We start from the raw sequence: 27,622 nt of genomic DNA on the forward strand, positions 1-27,622 counted from the left end.
ATTATTATTTTCCACAGATAATAGCACAAAGAATAAGCAAAATAAACTCATTGTGGAGCAGAGGCTCAGGGTAAGGTTTGACAGGATGCTGCCAGGACAGGCTTTTCAGGTGGCTGGATTGATACATTCTACTTTTGATATTGACACCTTAAAAGGTTTAATAAGAAATATTAAGCTTTTATTAAACCTATACTGAGTCAGGCGAGTGCATATAGCTCTGAATAGAGAAAGCAAAAACCTAAAGTGAAATGTCCATTTTTATTAGAACTGGGTTTTGTTTTCCAGGTTGTTTTCGTAGTTATCTGGGCTAACTACGGCATCAGGAAAAAAATTTCAAACTTGGTTGCAGGATTATGAGGTAGTAGGGGAAATAAATAATTGTAATGCCTAAATTATGGATCTGAACACATTTTCCAAATAAACCTTTGGTTTATCCTTGGTAGGGCCCATATGCTGGCAAGCTGTTATGTGTGTGGCTGGATAATGGGATTGTCCCCAGGCTGGAGGCCTGCACACCAGGGAGGAAGGTTTTCCTCATGGTGTTTTTAACCATTTTCAAGGAATGAGCAACCTGGTTGGGTGGCAGGTGTCACTGCACACGGCAGGGAGGGAACGAGATGATCTTTAAGGTCCCTTCCAACTCAAAGCAGTCCGTGATTCCGTGATTCTATGAATATGCCAGTTTAAAACATCCACTGGGAAAATGCCAAGTTCTTCACCAGAATGAGCCTAGGAGCATCCAGGTGACAACCCCAGTGGGTTTCTGCTTCTCTTCCACAGACTCAAGGAATGGTTTGGGTTGGAAGGGACCACCCCAGTGGGTGCTGAACCCCGGCGATGCTGAGCCCCAGTGGGGTGCTGAGCTGAGCCCCGGCTGATGCCAAGCGCCAGAGGATGCAGAGCTCCGCGGGGTGCTGAGCCCAGGTTTGTACTGAGCCCGACTGATGCTGAGCTCCGGTGGGTGCTGAGCCCCGGAGGATGCTGAGTCCCAATGGAATGCCAAGCTGAGCCCCGGAGGATGCTGAGTCCCAATGGAGTGCCAAGCTGAGCCCCGGAGGATGCTGAGTCCCAGTGGAATGCCAAGCTGAGCCCCGGAGGATGCTGAGTCCCAATGGAATGCCAAGCTGAGCCCCGGAGGATGCTGAGTCCCAATGGAGTGCCAAGCTGAGCCCCGCAGGATGCTGAGTCCCAATGGAGTGCCAAGCTGAGCCCCGGAGGATGCTGAGTCCCAAAGGAGTGCCAAGCTGAGCCCCGGAGGATGCTGAGTCCCAGTGGAATGCCAAGCTGAGCCCCGGAGGATGCTGAGTCCCAGTGGAGTGCCAAGCTGAGCCCCGGAGGATGCTGAGTCCCAATGGAATGCCAAGCTGAGCCCCGGAGGATGCTGAGTCCCAATGGAGTGCCAAGCTGAGCCCCGGAGGATGCTGAGTCCCAGTGGAATGCCAAGCTGAGCCCCGGAGGATGCTGAGTCCCAATGGAGTGCCAAGCTGAGCCCCGGAGGATGCTGAGCCCCGGCTGATACTGAACCCCGGCGGGTGCTGAGCCGCAGTGGGGTGCTGATCCCGGCTGGTGCTGAGCCCGGCCGGCAGCGGAGCCTCCGTGGCCGCTATCCCGCCGCCCTTCCCGCCCGCCGCTTCCTCCTGGCAACGCCACGCGGTTTCCAGGGCCCGCGGTGCCCCGGAAGCGGCGCGGGCGCGGCGCGGCCATAGGGCGGAGCCGCGCGGGGCGGTGCCGGCGCCGAGCGCTGCCGGGTCGGGCTGTGGCCGTCGAGTGCCGTGAGGGAGGAGCTGCGGCGGGCGCGGGGAGAGCAGCGGCGGCTCCGGCCCGGCCCAGCCCGGCCCGGCCCGCCCGGGGAGCGCAGCGCCGGCGGAGCAGGTACGGCCGCGGGGCGCGGGCGGCGGGGCCCGGGCGGGGGGCGGCTCTCGCGGCCCGCCCGCGGCGGAGGCTCCGCGGGGCTCGGCGCTCCAGCCCTCCCGGTGCGGCGGGAACGGCTCCGGCCGGCCGGGCGGAGGAGCCGCCGTGGGGCGGCCCGAGGGACCCCGCGGGGCGGCGGCCGCGGGGCGCGGCTCCCCCCCGGGTGTGGGCGAGGGGAACCGGGGCGGGCTCGGCGCGCTGGGCTGGTGCTGCCCGGCGGGACGGAGCGGTGGGGTTTGAGTCGGGGGAACGGGGCAGCCCGAGCTGATGGACTGTCCCGGGAGTGCCGGGCAGGGACCGGCCGGGGAAGGAACTGGAGGTGCCTTGGGAGCTGCTGAACCTGGGGGCGTTCCCAGTGTGAGGGAGCCAAGTGCTCCGTGTAACTGGAGGTGTATCAGCAACTTATTTGTGTGAAGAAGTTATTTATCCCCTCTGCGTCTGGGAAGTATTTCCATATGCTGTTTGGCACACTGTGGAACTCTAAGGGTTGGGGTTTGTTGTCTTATCCAGATCATGGAATCGGGATGGTTTGGGTTGGAAAGATCTTAAAGGTCATCTCATTCCACCCCTTGCCATGGGCAGGGGCACCTTTCACTAGACCATGCTGCTCCAAACCACGTCCAAGCTGGCCTTGGACACTTCCAGGAATGGGACAGCCTCAACTGCCTCAGGAGGGTGACATCTTCCCTTCCAAATGTTTCACAGCTACCAACAGTCCCCTTTAGCCTGTCTCGACAGTAACTTCTCTGTTCCTGGGAAGTCTTCTGAGCAGAGTCTAAGCTCTATTAGCTGCCTCCCGTGCCTGACTTCATGTGACATATTCTACCTCACTCATTTCTGGTTTCTGTGACCTGCCTGAAGTCCCACTGTCACGGGTGTGACCTCAGACTTGACTGGGTTTTTTTACTAGTGACCTAATGCCTCTCAGCTTGTGCAGCCACTCCCCAAGTTCTTCAGGATCTGCGTTTTCCTTCTCTCAGCTCCCCAGCTGCTGGCTGTGATTTACCCAGATAAACCATCTCTTCATCCCTGGTTCGGTGCTGTGTTGGTAACTCTGTTGGGAGAGGCTGATGGGTGAACTGGGAATCGTGAGCTTTGTTCCTGTTGAGAAGCTCTTCCCAAATATTAGCAGCATTTTCCCACAGACATTCCAAAAAACACAAAGAGTGCCTTTGAATTATGAGTTTGAAGAGATTCAGGCCGCAAAATTCCTCAATGCTTGCCAGTGGCTCAAGTTCTAGAAGTGCTACCTGGATGGTGAAGTGTTACTGATGAGAGAGTTTGAGTTTCACGACATTGCTGTTGTAGAGAGATGCACACACTGCATTGTGAATCTGGGTTCACACTGGAGCTCTTGGAGTCAGGGATGTGCTGGAGGAGCTGCCAATGATAAATATCAGCAGAAGTTCTTGTTCAGGGAAGGTGACCGCTGGCAAGGTGTGACCAGATAAGAAAAGAATTTAAATATCATGGTGTGTAAGAAATGAAATCATTATTAGTAAAAAAACATGCAGATGTTCTTAGGAAGAGTGGAGGATGAAGGTGAGAGGTGCCAGGGAAATCTCAGTTTCCATGTTGAAGTTCTGGCTGCCGGTGTAGCGGCACTCCGGCACCGCTGATATTCCAGCTTTTTGGCAAAAATCTTGCTGACTCCAGTGCAATTATAGACTATTGGCCTGATAAAATCAGGGCTTTATGCTCACACCCTGCATAAGCACCTAAGCTTTTTTCAGATACAAGTGTTTCTTTAAACAGTTCCTGCCCTGAAATCACTTTTTCTGGACTGGACTGGCGCATTTTTCATTCTTTAGGAGCTGTTGCGTGGTGGGGAAGAGGAGTCTCATCTCTCTGCTTTCCTCTGCAAGTCTATAACTGTGTGTTTTCAACTGCTGGCCAAAAGTCCTCACAAGTTAGGGCTCCTTGCTGTGTTTTGTGTAAGTTCTGTTTTCTGGACATAAGGGCTGGAAACTCACACCAGATTCTCACAATACATTTAACTGGGACATACCTGCCTATGTTTATGCCAGAGCTGCTTCCTATAAATCAGCTCTTCTGTCCATTGGTGCTTTGAAAAGCTTGGCCCAGCTGTTGGCTCTGTATTTTCAAACCACAGTCACTCTTTCCCCTGCTCTCTGTTGCTCTTCCCTGCACGTGTTTGCTCAGAGCTAATCCCTGAGGAGAGCAGGGCAGGGAATGGCAGGGGAGGGCTCTCTGGGATGCTGTGCCATGCCATGGAGAAGTCCTTTGTGCTGATATCATTCATGTCTGAGGCAGGTTGATGGCTCATGGGCCATGGCAACAAGCTAAAATCCTGTCTCTCTTTTTCCTTGGATTAAAGAGCTTTCTAGTTCATAGTAGTGTTTCTTGTGAAGTCCAAAGTGTGTGACCTTGCCTCATTCCAGCCCATCTATCTTGCTCTTCCAAAGGAGTTTTCGTGCTGTTCCAGCTCTCTGTATTGGCAACAACTTGGTTTGCTGTGCTGGAGTCACCAATGGAAAATATTCAGGCAGGTTCAGAACTCTACTCTGAGGGGACTTGTGAGCTGGGCAAGATCCTAAGTCCATCCTAGTCCACAGCCACTTGCTGCTTTCCCTGCCCTGACACTGCTCCTTTTTCCAGCTCTTAGGAAGCAATCAGCCACTGTGCATTTTCAGGTTAACAGATGAAATCCTGTGTAATGCCTTAAAAAGTGCTACCAGATGAGACCAGGAATCCATCTGGCCTGGTATCCTGCTCACTGGTAACCAGGAGCAGATGCTAGGGGAGGGGAGAACACAAACACAGCAGATCTAATCCAGGGAAATAGTGTTTTATTTTTCTCTCTCCAGCAGTTCATGACCTCCCTGAGCCAGGTGTTGAATTTAGGAACCTTCACACTTCTCTTCATGATATTCATGATTTTAGGAAAATACTTTTTCCATTCCTGATAGTCTCTTAGCTAAATTGTCCTCATATATTTAGACTTTCTGTAGCTCTTCTTGTATTTCATGTCATTGCCAGCTCTGCTGCAGCCTGCTTGAGACAGGTAAGGCAGGAGGAGTGGGGCACAGGACAACGGAGGACATTGACAGAGGTGCTGGGTTATATTTATGGTGCAGATACCTTTTTAGAGGTATTTTATCCTATATTATTGTCTCTGTAATTACAAATGTTGTGCTTGTTCATTAGTGATCTTAAAACCATGGAGCCATGGTTTTTGGTGGAATATTCTGCTGTGGTCCTGCTTCCTAGGGTTGGCATGAGTTCATTCTGTCGTGTCTCTTGAAGCTCACGTTAGGGTGGTTGTTCCTGATGTGCTGCTCTGTGAATTGTATCACCCACTCATATCACGAGATTTTACTGCAATTCCTTGGAGTCATTGCTCTTATTTACTTCTCATCCTGAATTATTCAGAGTAGCAAATGTTGTCATCTTAGTAACACAGCTCTGTGTAAAGCAGAATCCTTTGGTGAGTCCTTGCTGCAGAATGGACCAGTGATATGTTTTTCCCCCTTCTTTACCAGTTATTTATGTACATGAAAGATTTTTCCTTTTATCCTGTAGTCTTCCTCTCCAGAGAGCTCTGATGGATTCTGCCTTATAGCATTCTTGCTTTTTTCAATGGAGTGTATCAGCTGATTTTCCCTTGTTGATGTGCTCTGTCCACTGCAAAAGGAAGAAGGAGAAGGGTAAAAAAGACAACAGCCCCTGACTCCTGAGACATGGCTTCATTTTGTACAATATAATTAGCCCTGCAGCAATTTAGGCTGGTCTTTAGGCCAGCTCTGGTTTGCCCAGCGTGGCTGCCTGGCCTGGGGTTGTCCAGACTCTGCTGAGTGAAAGCTGGGCCGAGAGACTTTTGGGTACCAGCTTTAACCAAGGGCACTTCCCCATCTCCTCCTGTGTGACTTTGGGGTGAAGTGAGGCTGTTGCTGTCACCTCATCATCTTTTGCCACCAAAAGCCTGATTTCTGGGGTCAAGCAGGGAGAGAGGAGATGGCCAAGCTCAACAGAGTGTGTATAAAACACGAATTTATTTTCTGGGAGATGTTGTCTGATGGTTCATTAACACAATAATAGATCACGTGGCTTCTAACCTTTTCTCCCTTACTAAAAGCTTGTAAATTTAGATTTTGTTTCCTTGCTGCCTTGCTGTACAGATGGGTTTGCTTTGATTGCTTGGTCAGATCACACTGTAGGGCTCACACCAATATTCCAACTGCCATCTAAGGTGAAGGCAGGTATTAATTTAGATTAGATGTTAAGATGAAATTCTTCTCTGTGAGGGTGGTGAGGCCCTGGCACAGGTGGCCCAGAGAAGCTGTGTCTGCCCCATCCCTGGAGTGTCCAAGGCCAGGCTGAACAGGATTTGGGGCACCCTGGGATTGTAGAAAGTGTCCCTGCTCATGGCAGGAGGTGGAACAGGATGAGCTTTAAGGTCCCTTCCCATCCAAACGTTCAGTGGTTCTATGAGTTGCTGCTTTTCTCATCCACTGCTGGGGAGGAATCACTTTTTACTTTTAAGAACTTAGTCCTGGTATCACACACTGACCTGGCATTTGCTCTGGTGACATGGGGGGACATGGAGCCTGGTTAACACTGTGTGTCCTACTTTGGCAGCCCACTGGTGACAGTGTGACAGCTGCTGCTGGTGCTCCGGTGTCTGAGGCTCTGCTTTTCTGGTTTAAACTTGTAATTCTGATTTAGAGGGGATTTCTTGTTGACACAAAAAACTTGAGGTGCTCAAATGGTGGTGTCAGCTTAGCTCCTCTAAATGTTTGCTTACTCCTTTTGTCTTATTAATGTCTAACTCTCCACTTGCTATGTCCACTTGCAATTCAGACATTTGAGTTCTTCCATCATACTTTTAGACTTGCAGCATTTGTGAAGAAACACTCCTGACCCTTGTTTTTGTCTTTCCATCTGACTTGCACTGTGTTGATTTTTTTCTAGCTGTGGATTTTCACATGGCTAATTCTTGTCCCATCTGTAGGAGTTCTTGAGGAGATGAGGCTCTTATGAATCACCTTCTTTCCCCCCAAAGAGGCATCCTCCTCACATATACTCTTCTCTGGATCTACTGGCTTTCCTCTTCTGCTGTGTGAGAGGAACCTTTGATTTTGATTGCAGGGGCCACTGTCATGGTGCTGTTTTGATCCATTCAGTCCTTGTTCTTTTACAGGCTTCCAGTTGTCCCAAAACTTTCTCAGATCCTAATGAATCCAAGCCCAAGTGTGGGAGCCATTATTTGAGGTGCTGTCACACAACTCTTGCTCACTGCCTTCCTATTCTCAGCCTGAATTTTACCTCTGGACACTTCCCTTCTCTTTTGCTGGCTGTACCCTTGCAGACAAGAGCCTGGAGTGCCAGGACAAGGGGGAATGGCTTCCCACTGCCAGAGGATGGGGTTATATGGGTTACTGGGAAGAAATTCTTCCCTGTGAGGGTGGTAAGGCCCTTGCACAGGTTGCCCAGAGAAGCTGTGACTGCCACACCCATGGAAGTGTCCAAGGCCAGGCTGGATGGGACTTGGAGCAACCTGGGCTAGTGGAAGGTGTCCCTGCCCATGACAAGGGGATGGAAGAGGATAGGCTTTAAGATCCTTCCAACCCAATCCACTCAGGGATTCTATGAAGTGGTAAAATCTCAGAATTTTTGTACCTACTTCATCTCTGTTCCACATTAACACCCCACAGCTCCTGACCTTTTTTTTTTTTTTTTTTTTTACTTGAGGGAGGAGATATTTGAATTCCTTGTTAAGTGGCCCATTTAATTTCTGGTTCATCAGACTCTCCCTACCTTTTAAACAATCTCCTTTTTCCTAGAAATTGGCAAAAGCAACAATGAAGCTCAATAGGGGTGAAATTACCATTTTCTCCTGGCTTTTGGTATGTTCTTCCTTCTTGTCAGATCCATTTGGAGCAGCCCATCTCCTGCAATGGATAGGTGTCTCTTACCTGTCTGAATCTTCTGGTTTGCTTTGCTCATCTTTGAGCAAATCTCTTCAGGAGAACAGCTTAATAGCCTGAAAAGTTGACAGTGATTCCACCCTCAAGATCAGCCTGACAATTTCTGTGTTGTGGAAGACAATTGAATAGCTTGGATTTGCTACTCTGAGCATTTAATGCAGGAATTTGGGATATTCACCAGGGAGATGGGAAAATTGTTTTCCTGTCTGCCTCTGCTGTCCTCATTTTTTTTCCTTCTTCTTACAGTTATATTATGACATTCCTTTAGGCTGGGAATATTGCGGCTGTTTACAAAGATGTGAAGGTTTTTCTGCAGTCCCAAATCTTTTTCCTGAGGTTATCGTGTCTCTGCAGCTCTCTTAGATGAGTTGGCCACGTTGTGTGGGGTGCATTAGAGGAGACCACATCATTTATTGAATATCCTGAGTAGCTGCTGTCCTATATACATGTTTTAATGTGTAGTGATAAAGCCTGGGGAGTTCATGCAGTTTGTGTTGAGGCTAAAAAAACTCTGAAATACCTGCTTCCTATAGAGCTACTCCTTTTTCCCAGCCCACAAGGAATTGCTGTGCATCACTGCCAGAGGTAGTTACATCAAGTTGTAGGAGAAATCTATTTGAACTCTGTGAAACCAACCTGTCTGACGTGTTTCCTGGAGCTATTTATTTTATGTTAGAAAAGATGGTCTCTTCCATCTTACTGATTTGCTGCGGAGCTCAGTTCATAATTTAACCCCTGCCATGCCCTGGGCTGATTCCTCAGTGTGGACAGCAGGACAGGGGTGAGGGGGGATTCTATCCCTCTGCCCTGCTCAGGTGAGACTCCACCTGCAGAGCTGCCTCCAGCTCTGGGATCCAACATCAGAAGGATGTGGAGCTGCTGGAGCCAGTCCAGAGGAGACCAAGGGCTTCAAGGGCTGGAGTCCTTCTGCTCTGAAGCCAAGCTGGGAGAGCTGGGGGTGTTCATCAGGAGAAAGCTCCAGGGAGACCTCAGAGCCCCTTCCAGTGCCTAAAGAGGCTCCAGGAGAGCTGAAGAGGGAGTTGGGACAAGAGCCTGGAGTGCCAGAACAAGGCAGAATGGTTTCCCACTGCCAGAGGGCTGGGTTAGCTTTGATATTGGGAAGAAATTCTTTTCTGTGAGGGTGGTGAGGCCCTGGCACAGGTAATATCTTGTTTGTAGAAATAAGCCAAACTTAGTGTTCCTTTGTTTTGCACATTCATTTCTGAGTTACAAGTCAGAGGATAGATTCAGATCATTTCAGCTGTCATCCTTCACATTAATGAAGGGTCACAACAGGGAAAACTAACACAGGAAATCTCTCTGCATCTGTCTAATCTTGTGCTCAGCAAGGAGGGGTACATAAATTGACTCATTGACTTGTTGAGGTTGGCATCACCTTTGAGATCTTTGAGCCCAGCCATTAATGTTACTTCTCATGTCTAAAATTCTTTAGGTGGGTTTTGGAAGAGTAGCAGTTTGAGGTCTCTCAGACTTGCTGGATCTCCAAACTTTCCTTCCTCATCACTCAAAATTCCTTCCGGATCTGACTGCTGTTTGTTTAGGTCTATTACAGCAAATGAGAGGCAGTTCTCTAAAATACAGCTTTAATATTGTTCATCGAAGGTATCAGTTCTGACAAGTGTAGTGGAAGAGTTTGACTATTCCCAAGGTTGGAACGAGCTGCTTTGTTGTGCAGCAATCCCATCCTGCCTGATCTTGGCCGTCCTTAGTTACCTTGTAACTGTCTTCCTTTGTAATGTACAAGGCCAGTTTAGTTTGTGCAGCTTATTTTTATTTCCTAGATCTTAAAAGAGCAAGTTTCAATGAGCAAATGAAACTTAAGAACCTTTAACATCTTATTTTAATGAAGCAGAGGCCACATGCTTTGTAGTTGTCTCTTTTCAAGTCCGGGTTAGACTTCAAAGGTCTCGCCTTTAGGAGTTTCATGCCGACTCATTCTTGCTGTCACTTTTTGGCAGGTCGCAGCACTCTGGTTTGTGCTGGGGGAAGGGACTGGGGCAGCACGTGCTTTAAGTAACTTCTTAGATGGAAATAAACACTTCCAAAATACCTGCTGTGTGTCGTTCCTCCAGGTAGTGAGGTTCTTGAAAGTGGTTCAAGGCCATGTTGGATGGGGCTTGGAGCAATCTAGTCTAGGGAAGGTGTCCCTGCCCATGGCAGGAGGTAGAACAAGGTGGTCTTTAATGTCCATTCCACCTCAAATCAGTCTCTGATTTTATGATTCTTCCCCATCCTGAATAATTTTCATTCCCTGGTTGATCTCTTGTTTTTCTAGCCACAGCCTACCTCAGCTGGCTTACCTTCAGTGCTGGGTTGGATGCTTTGGAGGCCCTTGGGTTCTCCAAATGATCATCATGCAGCTGACATCAGGCTTGTAGCCACTTTGGCATGTGATACTGCTTCCCAGCTGTCCTCTCTTTGGAAAGGTTTTGACCAGTTTCCCGTTCTGAAGCAGCTCTGTGCAGTATTGGCAGCGCGGAGGCTTCAGTTTGACTTGTGAAAGATGCAATCCCAGTGTGGTAAATCATCTCTGGGGGGAAGATCTCCGCTCAGATCCCTGGTATTCTGTGATTAAAATCCAAAACTGGTATTAGGCTCCAACACAATTCACAGCTCTTTAGTTTTGTGTGGATTTGCTGGGTGCCGTGCTGGTGCATGGTGGTTTTTATCCCTTCTAAATGTTAGGAATTACTGGGCATGCCAGAATGCTTTTGCCTGTCATGATCCATGACTGGCAGCGGGATGTTTTGGAGCCACTTGTTCTGTTCTTCCTGGTGCTTTGACTTTAAGGAGACAATGTGATTGAAGATGGAGGCTTGGGGGGAACTTGGCTGCTGTGGTGATAGCTACAGGTTTTGGATTGGGACCTGGGGGTCATGGCTTCCTCCTGGCTGGGGCCTCTGCAAGGACAGGTTTGGTAAGAGCAGTAATGTGCAGGGTGACTGTTGGATGTTCAGGTAGCCTTCTGTGACACCATCTGTTTGCAGAGGCATTAAGGGATGGAGCGTGACTTCCAGATGCCTTTTGGACCATATACACTCAACATGTAACGTGAGAAATCTTGTGCTTGGTTGGACTTGGTGCAGTCATCTTAGTAATCCTGGCTTTGCATGCTTGAGCTAGTGCTTCTGTTTGAGTTTCTGGCATGAAAATAAGTTCTTGAGCATCTCTGAAGGCCTGTAGGGCTGAGGCAGATAGTTCAGAAATTCCTCAGTGGTGTCTTGAAACCAGATTCTTTAAATTGTTTTTCCTATGGATAGAGTCTTGCAGTGATCCTGGTTATCAAACCTCAGTTGACTGCTGTGGTCCTTCCGTGGGCTTGTGGCTGATACTGATCCTAAGACCTAACACAGCTGAAGAAGCTGAGTCACCCCTGCCTCTTTGGCTTGGAAAATTATTAAATGTTTGACAAAACTGTTGGCTGATACACTTTTTGATAAACTGGGTGCTTGTCTTCACAAACTGTTCAATCAGCTTCTGCTAACATTTACAGAAGCTTGGAATAATCCCTGAGTTCTTGTCTATCTGCTCTCGTGTAGTTGTTAGAACTGTAGTGTGAGGTGAGGTAGAGGAGGAAATGTGCTTGCTATGGAGGTGTTCTGAAATATATTTGCGCTGAAACCCCATCTGTTAAATCTTCTCGAGCTCCTCCTGCTCACTCTGAACGTAGCAGTTTCAATCAAACCAGCCCTGGCAGGATCACAGTGTCCCGGTGCCGAGTTTGTGGGGTACTCAGAGACAGCTCCTCTTTGATGGATTGGGATTGGGCTCCCCATTAATAGATTCAAGATCATTTGCAATTAATTGGAGTTAAGTCTTCCATGGGATTTACCCTAGGAACAGTGCTCCACACCAGTAGCTGAGCTTCCCATAACTAACAGACTTGCCTGAGGCACAGGTGGCTAAATTTAGTCTTCCAGCGAGCTTGGTATGACCTTGTGCTGCAAGGACTTTCTACTTGTATCTCTCTCAACACGTAAACACTGTTTTTGTGTGGTGGACGGAGCTTTGAGGCTCAAGGATGCCAAACAGCTTTTTGTGTTTGTCATTGGCCAACGCTTCCAGTGTGGCTGTTGGCAGGAATTACATCTGGATCTGAATACAGTGCAAAAGGTTCACGAGTGATCTACTGGTACAAAGCCATCCTCACCAGTGGGTATTAAGGCTTCAAAGGAGACAGACACGATGTGGTGTGTAGAGCAGATTAGTTGGTAACAGACATTTCTAATTGACAGCTATGATGAAGATTAGGGCTTGAAAGCGGAAGTTGAATCAAAGCAGCTTCATACAGATGCAATTTCCTAACTGTGGGAAAAGTAATGTTTGCCTTCAAGGTAACATGAAGCTTATCTGTGCAAAATAGCACTTTACTTCAGCTTCTGGGAGAAGTTTGTAGTATGTGTGAGGTGGTGCACAGAGGTGGCCAGTTCTGGCATATGCTTCCTTATGTGGGTTTGCCTCCTTGTGTGAAGTGAGACTTATCCTCCATGTTCAACTTTAGCAACTTCTCGATGAAGCTGTTTCTAATTAAATATGTAATTCAACCTACGAGCACAATGAAGAAGATGCCTTCAATGTGTACTCAGGAGTACTCAGAGTACTTCCAGAGCTCTTCTGCCATCCTCCAAAAAAGCCAGACTCCTCTGAAGTTGGCAGCCCACTGCCAGCTGAATGGGAAAAGTTGCTGGGAACTCAAACAGGATTTTTGGGTGTCTGCCATGCTGTTCAGGGGCACGCTGAGTGGTGTGGGGTTTTTTGCCTTGTGAAAGAAATCCTTTTGCAGGTGAGTGGCAAAACCCTTTTGGTTGGCATGGGCACAGCTTGGAGCTGCTGGGATTCATTTCCCTGGCATCGACTCGGTTGTTTTTGATGCACTGGTTTCTTGCTTTCTACAGATAGTACGCATTGTTTTATTTTTTGGAAGGCTGAAATATTAATCTGATTAAGGATTAGGGTCGTTGAGTAATACACTGAGTAAATTGCAGTGGGTGAGTGTGTGACTACTCTTAATTGTGTTGTGCATTTCTGGTCATTGCATCTTCACCAAGGCTGGAAAACATAATGGAGAGAGAAAGTGGAGTTGAAGGTGAATGAGAAGCTGCCTATCCTGGGCAGTCTAAAATGCCTGAGACTCTTGGGATTGGGAGGATTTCTTTAAAAGGCAGGCAGCAAACTTCTGAATGTTGCTCTGGGGCTGTGTAGAAGCTGTTGGTTTAGGAAGTTGGACAAACAAAAAAAGTGATGGGACAAACCCAGGATCAGCATGTCCATAAAATGAATGCTGGTAGAACTGGGCAGTTGTGTCCATGCCAACATCTGTAATCCAGCAGTGGCAGATCCTGGAGCAGACTGCAGAAGTTTGCTGCTCCCTGGATCATCCACAATTGTCGTGGATAGAATTGACACAAGTGTTCTCCTACTATTAATTCCACCTTTTTGAACCTCCTGCCTTTCCAGAATCCTGGGGTAGCATGAGGAGGTGATATTTCTGAAGAGCTCTGGAGGATGCCTTAGGGATTCTTACAGGAGGGGAAATCTCCAGCTGTTTCCAGGATACTGTCCATATCTACAGGCCTCCCATGCTGTGCTGTTCAAAGAAGATTTGCTGTACAATGTACTGAGGCTCATGAGTAAAAGCATTCCAGGGAGGATAGGTAGAAATGGAAAGGAGGGAAATAAAATTGGAAATTAGGAATGAAGAAAGGAGTTGAACATAAAGTTCTTGGTCCCTTTAAAAGGGAAAAATTATTGAAATTCCACCTTTTTATGCAGAAAGTGGGAGGAGGTGATCATAATGCCTTTCTTCAGCTTTCCCAGTGTGGGATCCAGCAGGCAGCTGGTCTGGCAATCAGCTGATAGCCCAGAATGGGGCAGGGACAGCCAAGAGTGAAGAAGCACAAGGTAATGTCCTAGTCCTACTCTGTGTCATACTAATTACATGCAGTGTATATGTGTGTGTGTGTGTGTGTATATATATATATATATATATATATATATATATATATATATATATATATATATATATAGGGGTGATCCCAGTCTGTCCCTTGTGTTCATGTTCTGGCTGACCAACTGTGGGTTGCTTTCTTAGCTTCTTAATCTGTGCCTGCTAAAAATCTAGTTTTAATCAGACATTGACCAATTAAACTAGTAATTTTAAACACGAATGAGGAGCCATTAATGTGGATTCATACCTAAACATGAAACCTGGTGTTTCAATACTTTCCCTGGGATTTAAACATCCTATTGTGGAATGTTCACAGATTGAAGTCTTTTCTGTTACCTCTGCAGAGGTACCTGCTGTGCTCAAAAGGGGAGATTTTGTCCTGCATTTCCCATATACTGCTTGTCAAACCTGTTCCTGAACTGCCCGGAGTTTCTAACCTGGCACAGAGTTCTCCAGGTATTGTTGGGTTGGTTTTCTCCTGTTGCTGTAATGAGTTAGACTTGCTCAGCAGTGGGTGTGATTAGGGGAGAAACAACCGGGGGATTCTGCAGCTCTTTGGTTGCTCCAGGGTACAGAGAGCACGTGTGGGTTTTCCTTCAGAGGTGCTGTTTCGTCCCGGTGTCAGTTCTAGGCTGCAGGCATCTCCCCAGCATTTGGGGCACATCTGGATTGGTGTGGAGTTCACACATGGAGGAGGAGAACCAGAAGCAGCAAAACCCTGAGGTTTCCTAAAAACTTGAGGAGCAGCAGCAGAAACCCTGAGTAATGGAGACTACTCAGCTTAATTTAGTGTTGCTCCCTCTCTTTAGAGAGCCATGGTGTCACCTGAGCATGTGATGAGCTCTTTGAGTAAGGAAACAGGATCTTAAATATCTGCATTTGGGTTACTGGCTTGTGCTTAGGTCTGAAGAGGTGTATGAGCTGAGCTGGCTGTTTGAAAGAGCACTACAGTAAATCAAGAGTCTGTTAATGATTGAGTAATCCCATGTAGTAAGGAGGGAATGTGGAGCAAATCATCACTGCTGTGCAGATTGGGAGCAGTGAGTACTCCAGCAGCTCTATTATCCTTTCTTGAAAAGAATGTGAAGAACTGAAGCAGCTCATCTTCAGATGTGAATCAAAGGGATCTTGCAAGTAAACTCCTTAGACTAGAGGGGATTATTTTTAATTTTTATTATTATTATTATTTAAAGTATTACTGCATGATGGTCGGGGTTGGGATTGACACCTGGAGTGTGAACTCAGCCATGTCTGAGAGCAAATGTCATTTAGTATGACTTTAAACTTAGGAGGGCTTTATCCCTCTTCCCAGGGGCACTGGGAGTGGCAACACTTCTGCAGATAATAGAAGGCTATTAACTGTGTGATTCATGTAACCCATAAAGGGATCCTTGGAAAAGAAGAAAATAATAGTAATACAAAATATGAGCAAAGTGCAATGTGATAATGGTAATAGAGAGTGTGTGAGCTGCATACTGTGTGCTTCAGAGGGTGGTATAAGGTGAGTGAGTGCTGTGTAGAGGCACTTGGGGCAGATCGTGATCAGTCTTCCTCAAAGCCTTTTTCCATAAGATAATGAGAGTTCAAAATCCCACTTTTAAATATTTTTCATAACTCAATGTTTAGTCAAGGTGGATGCTCTGTATTGACCCTTCTTCATGAACTCAGGGCACTCAGACCCTTACTGGGTGCTGTCGTGGGGTACCCTCTGCTCTTGCTGCAAGGAAACCAAAAGGGAAAAACTCCATTTCTTTGCAATAAAAAAAGAGTAAAAAGCAGATGTTTCATATTAAGATATGTGGCTGTATTTCCCTCAGCCACACTCCTTCTTCCAGACCACTGTTCCTTGCACAGTATCTTGCAGCTGCTGCAGGGGGAAAGGTTAAATAATCTCAAAGTGAAAAGTAAAATACTCCTTGGGTGGGCTTCCCCTGTTTGAGTTTCAGGCTCTGGAAGCTGTACCAGGCAGGTCAGGGTTTGGGAGCAGAGGCTCTCGTTGAAAGGATAAATTAGAGTTCTCTTCATGAGCGTCCTCGGCTGAGCTGTCACATCTCTGTGCTCCCAGGCTGAGGTGTCACCAAACCACATCATATGGAATGATTGCTGCTGGAAGCACGCAGTGCTGCTCCATGCTGGGAGTACCTCAGGTATAGTCAGGGAAAACATATAATGAAATTTAATTTAGAAAAAGCAGGCCTCTGTTCCTGATTAGTTAAAATATTTTAAAAATCTCATTCCATGATATTCCTGTGTTGCAAGTAGACTCTACCTGAGGTTGCCTTCATGTTTTCTCTAATTTTTTAATTCTTGTATTATTTGAGGCACTGTTCTGTTCCCTTTGATCACAAAGATCGGTTAGCATCAGTTTTGAAACCTTCAATATTTTGCTGAAGTATTTAATGAAGTGTAGGCCCCTGTTATGTGTTAGGAACAGGCAGCTTACTGGGAATATCAAACCTTCCTGTGCTGGGATTGCATTGGGCATGGCATTAGGACTAACTCCAAAAAATATTTGCTGTTTTCCTTTTCTAAATACAGAATTGAGATCTAGACCTGTTTGCAGAATTTCCTTGCTGTGTTGGAGGGATGCAGGCTGCTCATGAGTTAAGGGAATTGGGAGAGAACTGTCAAATGGGTTTTGTAAGCGACAGGTTTGTATAATTTAATTTTTTTACCTTGGTGTGAGCTGATAAAGGCTGTTCTGAGCAGTGCCCAAGTACAGAGTGGGATAAAGGCTGACTGTCTTTTTCTTCAGCTGAGGAGAATGAATTTAGATATCAGCTTTGGGGTGTATTCAGGGAGGAATTTGCAAATTACTGAGTCCAAGCAGGAGCTTTGCTTCAAGTGCAGTCATGAAAGCATTCATCTTTCTGTCCATCTCTTCCTCAGGCATTGAATGTGTTTGGTTTTGGCAAAAAGGCAGCAAAATCTACTCAACAACGTATGACTTTTCCCCTTTTGACCCTGCTACATTCCATGTTTTGAGGGCAGACAGCCTTAATGTGTCATTGAGGTCCTTTCTGCTTCACTGCTGCTCTGCTGGTTTTGATATCTGCTGATAATCAGCAGATGATGTCACTGATTTATTCACAGCAAAATGCTGTTTATTGAGTCTGTGCAGTCAAAGTTCATGTCTCTTCCTCTTCTGCCAAGAAGTGGTTATTTAGACCTGTCGTGACACTCAAGGGTCAGCAGAGGGGTAAGTCAGGTCACATCAGGGGTACCTGTGGCAGGACAGTCCACTCCTGCTGCCATGAAGTCCATAAAGGGTTAAATGGAGCTGACAGGAGATGAGTTCAGATGTTGTTCAGGTAGCCAGGGACTACTGTGGCTATAAAAACTTGGTGTGAGTCTGAAGAGCTGGGCACACTCACAAAGAGGCTTCACTGACTGTTCTTGATAGAACTGTAGAATGCCCTGAGTTGGAAGGGACCCACAAGGATCAGCAAAGTCCAGATCCTCACCTTGCACAGGACAACCCTAACAATCACACCCAGAACACTCAGGTGCCCAAATGGACTTGGGGAGCCCCAGAAATACAAACCACTGGAGGTGGAAAAATGCAGTGTTCTTACTCCCTTCCTTCCCTTCCCAAACATGCGTGCGTGGGTGCTCTTCCAAACCGGAGGTCAAGCTAGCTGTGCCCTGTTCTTTGGTTCACCTCTTTGCCTCTTGGAGGATGTGACATGAGGTCTGAATTGGGTCATCAAATCCAACTCCTGGTGCTGCACAGACACCCCAGCAATCCCTATGCCTGAGAGCGCTGTCCAAAAGGTCCTTGAGCTCCGGCAGCTTTGGGGCTGTGACTGTTCCCTAGGGAGCCTGTTTGGTGCCTGACCACCCTCTGGGGGAAGAAGCTTTTCCTAATATCCAACCTAACCCTCCCCTGACACAACTTCAGCTTCATATATTTAAAGGTTTATGCTGAAACTGTCTGGCAGAGTTGAGGTGTCCTGAAGAGGCTTTACCACACACCAGAAATGGTCTGCAGGGACCTTGTATTTTTCCATATGAGTGTGGAATGCTTTGATTGAGAGTCTGCTCATGTGAACCCCCACTGATCCAGGACTGATGGGTTGCTTTTCAGATTAGTCACTTGTTTCTGGAGAATTACACATCCTGGGCACTGCTAAGCTTGGTTCTCATTGTCTGAGCTCAACACAAGGGCTGGAGCATCATGTTGGCTCTTGAGGTTCCATTCCATCATCTAAAGCTGATGGGAGCCATTGTACCTTTGCTGCTGTGCTCAATGGTGTGAACACTTTGGAGTAGGGCAGTGTCCATTAGGTTGGAATTTAAATATTGTTCTTGTGCTTTAATTTGGGAAGAGTACAAACACCTTGAGCCTAAAGATGAGAAGCTTTTTCAAAGTGCTACCCAGAGTTTTGTGCTGCTAACTGGTAATAAAATAATAATGAGCTGAAGTACGAAAGATCCAAAATCTGTCTGTGTACCAGCTTCCTGAGAGAACTATGGAGAAGTAGATTTGTAGAGTCACCTTCCCTGCTGTGGCAGGAGCCATGTCCTCCTTGGGGAGCCAAAAAGTGACTGTGCTGTACTCCCAGCTTGGAAGCACTATGCCACAGAAGTCACTCCTCCTGGTTCAGGCCGGCAAGTGTTTCCCTGGCCCGTGGAGGAGATGAAAGACCTGGTTGTGTACTCTAGGTAGCAAATGCTAGCTTTTCACACGATGCTCTCAAGGATGTTACTCTGGAACTGAAACAAACTTCTTGTCTGCTCCTTGCTTTGAAAAGTAATGTGGAAAATAACAGCAAGGCTTAAAGCTTCTGGTGGAGCCTTGTTCTCTTACACTGACAGCTGGTAGAGTTTTTGGGGGTCTTTGTGGCTCCTCTGGCCAGTGTGGTGGTGTTTCTGTGATTCTGTGATATTCAGATAATGGTTTAGGTTGAATGGGCCCTCAAAGCTCATCTCATTCTGACCCTACCATGGGCAGGGACACCTTCCACTAGACCAGAGACCTGTCCAACCTGGCCTTGAATACTTCTGGGGATGGAGAGTCCACAGCCTCTCCGTTCCAATGCCTCACCTGGAAGAAGTAAACAACTTCTTCCTCAAGTGGCCTTTGAGGGCTGACCAGCATGCTGCTTGTTGGCCATGTGCTGGGAAGAGACCACTTTGCTGTGTTCTGTTGACTCATGCAGAGGGTCTTGTCCTGAATACAGGTGTGTAGGGCCCGTGCCCAGCTCCACATCCGTGAATGCTTCATGTCCTCCTGCCTTTGGCACTATGGAAAATAAGTAACTCTTCTTGCTGAAGTGCCTGGTACAAAGCAAAGCATCCTCATGGAAGGATCCTGCACGACTCCTGCATGGTTGTAAAACATGGAGCCTGTTCAGCTCCAGGTGTGTGTCTCTGGGCCTGAGGCCTCTCTGGAGCCATCCATGCTAGGACATGTCACAGGAAATGGGCTCAGAGTCTGAAGATGCTAATTAAATGCAAAAAGGGTTAATTATTTGTCAAGAGCTAGAAAGGGTCCCACTTGCCAGTCACAGTTTCAGACTTCCTCTTTCGTTGTCATTCTTCATTCTGCCTTATTCTTCCTTTCACCCAAGGATGTGGTCCCTGGATTCTCCATAACGTCAGGCCTTGGACATCAAGGCTGGATGGAAAAGGAGAGGCTGGAGCTCGTTACCATGATAAATTGGTGCTCTAACAGGGCTGTCCACATATTCTCACTTGCTAACTATTGCTTTCTGCTGCTGCCAGAGGTGTCTTTCTGCTCCATGCCGTGCTTGCAGCTAAACAAGGTTCCTGGCTTCCTGGCCACATTTAACATGGACAGAATTTCTGGGTGTATGGCCAGGGAAAGGATGGAGACCAAGCTCTGCTTTTTGAATCTGGGATTCTCTCAAGATGCTGGAGTCACACCTGTGTGAATGTGGGAGTCATGTTTGCTGTGCTTCATGTCAAAAGGTCTCTGAAAAAAGGTCTTGAATGAGGTGGGGATGGGTTTTGTCACTTGGCCTTGCCAGTAGGAAGTGGCAGAGTCTGACTGCACGGGGATTTTCCCACATTACACTTTGATCCTCTGTAACGTGCCGGTCATCTTGTTCTTTGAGCAGAACATAAATAATGCCTAACCCCTGGTTCAAACCTGAACCTTAGGATGGCATGAGATGATTTATTTACCTTTATTCCTAAAGTGAATCATTGTACCATGGAGTGTATTATAAATAGAGTCTTCTGTTTCGCTTCCTTGTTTGGAGTCACCACCAAACATTGGGATTGGTGTAAGGAAACTGAGTAAGTTTCTGGCCAATGAACCCATCTGGAATTTTTATGCACAGCTTTTAGTTTTCTTTCTAAGTTTAAGTAGGGCCTGTTCCAAGTGACAAGACAGCAGAGCTGAAAGGGTGTTCAGCATTTAAATATATGGACTGTCATGTTAATGGGATGCTCCAGTTTTTTTGCCCAGGAGTGGATGACAAGTGACTAAATAAAGATGCAGTCTCTGTTTTCCTGTGAATAGGTGTGTGTGTTTTCCCTTTCTTTTAGGTCTTGTTTTGGTACAAGTTTGGCTGGTTCTTCCTTGCTGCAGCCTCTGACCTGGTCAAATAACTTGGAATTACTTTAGTATCAAGTAGAACAAAGTTGGCCTTAAATGCTTTACAGTAAATTTTATATGGAGGCCTACATTCAGCTCACTAATACCTTTTCATATGAGAGGAGTGAGTGTCACTGCTTGTACACTGGAGTAGTGGTATGTGTTCCTCACGCTGGTGGTTGGCTTCATTCCGAAGCTGGTGCTGGATAATTGTAGAGGAGGATTAATTAATGATAGCTGTTGGAAGCTCGTGAGGACTTTCAAAGTCTGCTACAACCCCACTGAGCAATCCTCCAGGCTTCTGGAGGACAGAAACCATGAACAATGTCAGAAGAGCACGGGTGTGACTTGGACTGGACTGACCACAAGCTCCTGAAAGGACAGGGCAGAGGTGGACACCAAATTCCCACATGCTTCAAAGTGGTGTCACTCAGCAGCACAGTCACAGTGGCCTTGGTCTGTCTTGCACTTCATGTAAAGCAAAATAAGGATTTAAAAAAAAAAAAGGATAAAACTGCTAACTTTGCTTGGAATACCCATTGGGGAGCTGCTTGCTTGTAGCCTGCGTAAAGGAATCTCCCATGGTGTTTCAGAAGAATCTTCTTTAGATGATAGTCAGAGCTTCTCAAAACTTAAAGTTGCTTTTTAAAATTTTCATTTTTGTAACAACTATCCATGTGTTTTCTTTCAAAGAGTGTTACGTGCCCAAGTTTTGATTGCAGAACAGAACAAGCTGTCTCTGGTTGCTCTGGGCAGAGTTACCCAGAAATACTTTCATTTCGGTTTGACTTCCACACGTGTCTTACAGTGCACTCCCCTTCAGAAATTGCTGTTTGGACCCTGTGCTCTGGAGGGTGGTTTTTAAGGAAGAAAGTCACAAACAAACAAAAAAACCCCTTGTGCTTCCTTCTGACCAAAGTGCCTGGAGCATGGCAGGAGATGGAGCCAGCCCAGGCACACTGCGTCAAGGGAGTTCAGGTTTGGGAACCTGTTTCCCAAGGTGGGGAAACGCACTTTACCAAAAACCAAACCTCCAATTACTGAAGAGACAGAAAGATGTATTTTTTAAGAACACACTGTCTTCTGAACTGAAGTTCACGTTATTTATTGCATGGAAAGCTATGAGTTTGCCGTGACATAGGGTAAGGAGAATGATTTTCCGATGAGCAGTGGGGTTTGACTCTGTTTTCATCCCCAGTACTTGGATGCTGCCGTACCCAGCTGAAACCAAATAATGCCTTTTTTGTTTTTAAGCAGAATGCAGTAAGATTGGAGGTTACTGGTGTAAACTGTTGGATGGAGACTTACTAAAATGTGTTTTCTTCCTTACCAGGTTCGGTACAGATATGAGTGCCTGGCGGCTCTGCTGCTCCCGTGGCCCAGCACTCCCTGCCCTGTGATTTTGGATAACAAGCCTAAGAAGTGAATTACACATCAGGTGGTGAGTGTCACCTGCCTTTGATGGTCTGGAGTGTCTTAGCTTGGAGCTCAAATATTCCTTTCTAAAAAGCCCAAACTCCCCTCTATTTGATAAGAGGTACCTCCATTGTGGAAACAGGGAGAACTGAGGGTGTTCAGCCTGGAGAAGGGAAGGTTGCATGGACACCTCAGAGAAACTTCCAGGATCTACAGGGGCTACAGGGAAGCTGGAGAGGGACTTTTCATCCAGAACAAGACAAGGGAGAATGACTTCAAACTGAAATAGAGGAAATTTAGGTTAAATACAAGTAAGAAATTGTTCCCTGTGAGAGTGGTGAGACCCTGGTACAGGTTGCCCAGAGCAGGTGTGGCTGCCCCATCCCTGGAGGTGTCCAAGACCAGGACAGGGCTTGGAGCAGCCTGGGCTAATAGAAGGTGTCCCTGCTCATGTCAGGGGGTGGAACAACGTGATCTTTAAGGTCACATCCAACCCAAACCATTCTGTGATTCTTTGATTGTCTATATAAGGCAAGACACTAAAAATCCAGTATCTTACCTGGATTAGCAATAAAATATCTGCCGAGCCTATGGAAGGATGCTTAGAGACCCAAATGTAAGTTGTTCAATTCTTATTCCTTATTTCCATTTTGATTTTTTTTTCCTCCCAGTTTTGTCAGCATTTTTCATCTGAAGTAACTTATCTGGGAACTTACATCCCCGATTTCCTTTCCCTGGTATTATTTTTAGAAAGACACGTGTAGAGCTGAGAAGTAGGTAGCTGAGAAGTAGGTAGCTGCTGTTGCTTTTCAGTGACTAACAAGGAAATTGGGCAGGATTAAAGGCAGGGAGAGTCCAGAGTGTCTTGTGGTGAGCAGAGCTGTTGTGTTGTGTGTATAAGTATGTTTGTGTGACAAATAAAATAAGGGTCAAGTTATCTAATCTGTAACAGGTCACCTACAGAATGAGCAGAAAACTCAAAATTTGGGAAAATTTTCTTCTCCAGAAATCAAATGGAATAGTATTTGTAGGTAAGAGCGTTGGACTGATTCCAGTGGGGGTAGATCCCTTGATTTCATGAAAATAAACCAGTGAGTGTTCTGGTTTGGTGAGGGTGGTGACCTTTAGGGAGTGCAAGTCCCTGCTTGGTACATGGGGTTTTTGGGCTGTACATAAAGGCTGAAACTGGCACCAGAGTTCCCTTTCTGGACTTCTGAAAAAGCATTTATGTAGTGATAAACAATTTTTTTCTGTGCAGACTAAGTGATCCCGAAGAAGTCATTGGGATGTTTTGTTTAGGGCCATAATTGTGCAGCATCCTTTGGGAATGTTGATTCTATTTTTGGCCAAAGTGATGCAACAAAACAAATTCTTTTAAAATTGTAATTTCCGTTTAGAATTTTCTCTGTAGAAAGTTTCATGAGCTCTTGCCTTTTGGTAATTTCAGCTGGGGGCAGGGGGGGCACAGTGGATGGGCCACAGTTTCATCCTCTCAGCAGCTTCCAGCCTGGAGGAGAAATCTGGTTCCAATTTTACTTGATATTGTATCTCAAATTATTTTTGCAGCTTCATTCCCTAAAACCAATTTGTCTATTTTTGGTGACAGCAGTAGGAGTGTCATTAATTGTTGAAAAGTGTTTAGTTTGAGCAGTTCAGGCTGGTGCAGTATTGTGCTTTAATATCTTCTGTGAGCCCAGCAGAGGCTGTGTCATCTGCCTGGGCCTTCTTTCACTTTTTTTTTTTTTTTTTTTTTCTCAAAGAGAAGCTCCTGCAGTCTAAAGCTTTGCTGTTGTGATATTGTGGAGGGTTTCTTTTGGAGCTGAAGTCACTGGCTTGTTTTTCTGCCTATAAGATGTCTGGGATCTTGGGAAGGTTTTTTGCCTCAGATATGCCTATTTCCCAAGATTTACATTCCTAGCATGCTTTTTCACTTAGGTGAATCTTGTTTCCTGTTCCTGCCTCCTTTAATCTTAGTGTATATTTTAATTTAATATTTAAAGACGTGCTGGTTTTCCCATTCTGTGACTTCCACAGGTGCTGCTGTGAGCCAGCACTCTGCCTCATGCCATCACTTGTCCGTGTGTGTCCTCACCTGTGTGTTCCCTGCCTCAGTTTCCCCAAGGTGCACTGGCCTGACTTCTTCCCAGCCCCAGTGAAACCAGTGCCAGATGCTTCCCTCCCTCATTTGTGCTGCAAAACCAGACTTTATCCATGTGAGTGAGGAGCTGGCTCTTGGCACTGCCGTAGTGACCTCCGTGTGCTCAGTCAGCCACGTCCAGCTTGAGGAATTTGGCCTTAGGTGCAAATTTTTTTCCCTGGATGGCATAAATGAACAAGAGCAACAGCAGCTGCAGCCTCGAGCTGATGTCCGAAACCAGGGAGACAGCTGTGAGGGCCGTAGGTGCCTCCTCTGTACCCTGCTTGCATCCTGAGAGCAGCCCTGGTAATGTGGGGAAGCCTAAATTTCTTTTTGTACATGGAGCTTTCTAGTTGTATTAGTCATCCATCAGGCTTCTGGATTATTTAAGTGCTTAAGCACTCCTCAAAAAACAGCAATATCTATTTGTAGAAAGGTACATCATGTGAAGTGCAATTCCAGTATATTAGAGCTGCCTGCTGGAGATGTTCTTGGGAATTTTGCCCTTCCAGTTGTGGGACTTCAGGAGCTGGAGAGCCCCCATCAAATCTCTGAAATCTTAAAGGCTTCTGGTTGGTCTTGTGGATGTGTATTGTGATACATTAGAGCTCCTCTCAACTTCTCCCACGAAATCACTCCTGTTCAGCCCAGTGCAGCCTCAGCTGGTCAGTGTTGGTCTCCAGACACTGAGAAAACCTGAGGAGAAGGTGATCTGTAGCATTAAGGGGAAATATTCTTCCATTAGGCATAGGAGAACTGACTCAAACAGTGAAAGACAAAACCTTCTTCTCTAACTCTTGAACTTGTTCTGTCTTGAACTGAGTCTGAAAGTGCCTAAAGCTGAAATGGTCCATTTTTAAGCTGTAATTCATCTGTCTATGCTGTTGGCAGAAAATCTTTAGGACAGCTGCTAGCTAGAAAGTTAATTCCAGTACTGCACAATTATATCCTCATAAACTTAGGGAAAACTCAAATCTTCATGGGTTTTGCAAAGCTTGTAAGTTGACTTCATTGTATTCTAACCCAGAAATTAAACATGAGGTTTCATGTAAGGTTTTGAGATTCACAGACTGGCAAAACACTTGTCCTTGCTTATGCAGTCTGGCTTTTATGTAACTCATTATTTTTGCTCAAATGTTGCAGATAGTCGGTTTCCTCTAGCAACAGCCACCAGATGTTTCACTGAACAAGACTTAATTCTTTAAAATTGACCTGTGAGAAATGTGTGAAGGCGAACAGGGAGGCGGAACAATTGTATGCCAGTGTGATTTCCATTTCCTTGCTAAAATTCCACTGCCAGCCTTACAGTTTGATTGCAGCAACGATGGATCCTGATTTTTGTGGTGAACTATGAGGCCTTGTCTGTGGTTTTTAGTGTTTCCATAAATGTGGTGTTGGGAGCTGGGGGATGGGATCAAGCTGTTTTACAACTGTTAGTGTTACTTGGGCAATTAGCTCTGTATGGATTAATTCTACTTGGTGGATATGCCACCATGGGAATCCTGCTGTTTGTAGATCTTCTGTGATCAACTGTGTGCTTTGCTAGACTATTTACTATTTCATATTTCAATGGGAAACCAACTCCTACCTCAGTTTTCCAGCTGGGGGAAGAGAGTGACCCAGTGGGTTGAGTGGTCCTGGTGGTCACTGCAAGAAGTTCCCAGCAGCTTTTGTCTCTGAAACGTCCCCATTCTGGGGGTTTGTCCTGTCCATCCAGGACCACTTTGTGTGGGAGAAGATTGAATTATCTGCCACCTGGGGTTTTGGGTCTGTTGTTTTATTGTCCAGGTCTGCAGAGACTACATAAATCAAGGCAGAGCTGTGCCATTTCCCTTCCCCACAAGAATATCTTGCTCCCATTTTGCTGCTTCTTGTGCAGTTTGGGCATGGATGTGTGCACGGGACAGATGAGCTTCAAGAGGAAATTTACTGCTCTGTAACTGGGGGTATTGTTGACAGCTCTGTACCTGAGAAGTAAGGACTGAGTAGAGAAGTTCAGCTCTGCAGATATTTTGAAGATTCTGGAGGTGAAAGTATCTCAAGGCCAGGTTGGATGGGGCTTGGAGCAACCTGGGCTAGTGGAAGGTGTCCCTGCCCTTGGCAGGGGGATGGAACTGGGTGAGCTTTAAGGTTCCTTCCAACCCAGTCCAGTCTGGGATTCAGCTGGCAGCCAGCCCTGCAGTTCTGGAGTTGACTCACTGAGAGGTCAAACAAGTGCCAGAGCTGGTGAAAAGGAGGGACTTGAGGGTGTTTGATGGATGGAGGACCAGGAAGGTGGCTTTTGGGGTAGCTGGATGTTAACTGGGGTACCTGTCTGATGTGGGTGTACCAGGCATGCCTGTTTGGTAACCTGGGGGCTGCTCAGCTCTTCAGTGAGAATTATCTTGTCCCAGAATCAGGTTGGAAAAGACATTTAAGATCAAGTCCAACTTTTGACCAGTCACTGCCTTTTGAGCTAGAACAGAACACTGATTCCTACCATTAGCTGTTTCTTGAACACCTCCAGTTAAGGTGGCTCCACCACCTCCCTGAGCATCCCATTCTGAGACTTAATAACTCCTTCTGAGAAGAAATTCCTCCTGATGTCCAACCTGAACCTCCTCTGGCACAGATGGAGGCCATGTCCTCTCATCCTCAGCCCCAGTGAGACACCTAAAGCCTGGATTTGCCTCCCACTCTCCTCCTTCATTGTAACCGCGGCAGTATGGGGCTCTCGCTGCTCATGAAGCTGCCCTGTCCCTCCCAGCAGTGTGGGAGGTGTGACCCTGACCCATGGTTGCCAATGCTGGGAGGCTCCACTGGGCTGGAGTTGCCTTGTGTTTGCCTAATTTCAGCTTTTAGCTTGTCTCAGCCTGGCTGCTGAGCTACTAATGCTCTGCTCATGGTCTGTTACATCCCTGGAATGGGCTGGAGGAGCCTGAGCTGCTCTGTTTCAGGCCTGTGGGATGCTGTGGGGCCATTTGAGGGGTCACCTGAAGGCAGCTACTGGGAAGTGCTTGTAGATTTGGGATAGACTTGTTGCTGGGATAAACTGATTTTTATCTGGGAAGGTTTCCTTGCTGTTCACTTCCTTTGAGTCATGAGTCTGGAGGTGCAAACACTTAATTGTTTCAGTTCTAAGGATTTGGAGCTTTTTTTCATCACCTCAACCCCTATTTTTGAGCTTCAGCATTTGCAGATGATTGAGAATGAAACACTTCCCTGTGTGTCTGAAAGACTAAGATCAAATCCAGAAGGGTCCTATCATAGTGAGTGGCATCCCTGCCAATGGCAGAGGGTTGGAATGAGATGAGCTCTAAGGGCCCTTCTCACCCAAACCACTCCATGATTCCACAAATATGTGGATTGCTGTACATATGGAGCTTTGACTCACACCCAGGCTCTGTGGTTGTGCTGTTGTAAACAGAGCCGAGAAGGCTGGTTAGCTGAGAAGGCTGGTTTTGAGCTCTGCTGGAGGCTTGATCTCACTGATTGCTTTCCTGGGGAAAAAACCCACTACCAGGAAAACTAAAGCTTGATTGCTAAGTTTTGCACCTGATCACTGCCCAGATCAGGTATAAGCTGCTTTTTGTATATGTATGCGAGTTGGGAAAATTGTCATACAGTACCACTGGCCTTTCCTTAGAACAAACAAACCCCACTGCTAACATGCACCTATCACAGTAATCCAGGGAATA

General features: G+C 46.5%; 1 protein-coding gene across 2 annotated transcripts in view; it reads left to right on the forward strand.

Annotated features, from left to right (window-relative positions):
* Positions 1 to 1,715: 1,715 nt before the first annotated feature.
* Positions 1,716 to 27,622, forward strand: part of CSNK1G1 (casein kinase 1 gamma 1) — a 100,138-nt gene continuing 74,231 nt past the window's right edge. For both annotated transcript variants that reach the window (XM_068204258.1, XM_068204260.1), the window contains exons 1-2: positions 1,716 to 1,872; positions 21,726 to 21,833. The gene's annotated coding sequence lies outside the window, so the exon portion shown is untranslated. The remainder of the gene's footprint in view (positions 1,873 to 21,725; positions 21,834 to 27,622) is intronic.

The sequence above is a fragment of the Anomalospiza imberbis genome, chromosome 13, assembly GCF_031753505.1.
Source record: "Anomalospiza imberbis isolate Cuckoo-Finch-1a 21T00152 chromosome 13, ASM3175350v1, whole genome shotgun sequence".
Classification (NCBI taxonomy): domain Eukaryota; kingdom Metazoa; phylum Chordata; class Aves; order Passeriformes; family Viduidae; genus Anomalospiza; species Anomalospiza imberbis.